Genomic DNA, 1,214 nt, shown 5'->3' on the forward strand with positions numbered 1-1,214 from the left:
GGTTGAGGCTGTGGTGGCCGGGAGCGGCCACTGCACTCCAGTCTGGGTGACAGAGTGAGACTCCAACTCAAAAAACAAACAAACAAAAAAAACCAACAATAAACTTTTGTGAACTGGGTCAGTTGATAATTTAGCAAATGCAAGAGTCTCCTTTTAGCAGAATGAGCTTGCCTACTAGTGTCAAATAGCCAAAGTCCTTCCTGAGTTAATCTTGCATCTGTGCTAGTTTTATCCTCAGGAAAGTGGTGTCCACGGCCTCTCTGGTTTTCACATCCACCCCTGCTCCTGTGCTCATTCGTGGCCCCTGTCTCAGGTCAGGCCAGCATCACCTCACACCTGGGACGTCTCCTACCTGGTCTTCCTGCTTCCTACCCACCCCTCCTCCCACAGGCCTCCCACTGCAGCCAGCTTAACCTTTCTAAATTAGGGACCTAACCTTGTCACTTTCCTTGCCTAAGAACTACCAACAGCTTCCGTTGGCCCAAAGCATAAAGGCCCTACTCATCAACAAGTGTCGAGACCCTTGATCGGGCACTACTGTTTTCTCTGGGCCCCGTCTCCTTCCATCCCCACCCCAGCTCAGTCGCTGGGTAGCCTAGCTCCACCACAGACCTCAGCCATGCCAGCTTCTTACATGGGACCCTCAGATATCTGCTATCATCCATTTTCTGAAGGAATCCTGCCTGAGACAGTAATGATGAGAGCACCCTGAAAGCCAGGGATGTTCAGGCAGTCTCTTTTGCCTCCACCTTGGCCTCTGGACCCCACTGAGCATGCAAGCCCTCCTGCTGCTGTTCAGTCACTCAGTACACACAGAGCATCTAATGGGCCAGGCCTATTGTGGGGACACAGGTCAAGGCTCTACTTTCCTGGGGCTGACATTCTACTGGAAGAGGCAGACCATGAGCACATGTACAAACAGGATCATCCACCCAATGAGTGCTGCAAGGGGAATGATGTAGGGCTGGAGAGTGAACTCATGGGGGTGAGGGAGCTACTGTGCACAGCGTGGTCAGAGAAGGTGCCTTGGTGACGGTCCCCTCTGAGCGGAAATCTAGAATCAAAGGAAGACTTCCACGCACAACTCTGAGATTCAACATCCTCAGGAGTGAGCCTGGGTAGGTATTCCCTGGCCACTTTTGTTAGCCTAGCTTATAGGACAGAGTTTCTGCCTTGGCCCCTTCTTCTAAATGTCCCCAGGTACCCTGCCTTGG

This window comes from Carlito syrichta, unplaced genomic scaffold (assembly GCF_000164805.1).
Source record: "Carlito syrichta isolate Samal-C Ts95f unplaced genomic scaffold, Tarsius_syrichta-2.0.1 Scaffold304629, whole genome shotgun sequence".
Classification (NCBI taxonomy): Eukaryota; Metazoa; Chordata; class Mammalia; order Primates; family Tarsiidae; genus Carlito; species Carlito syrichta.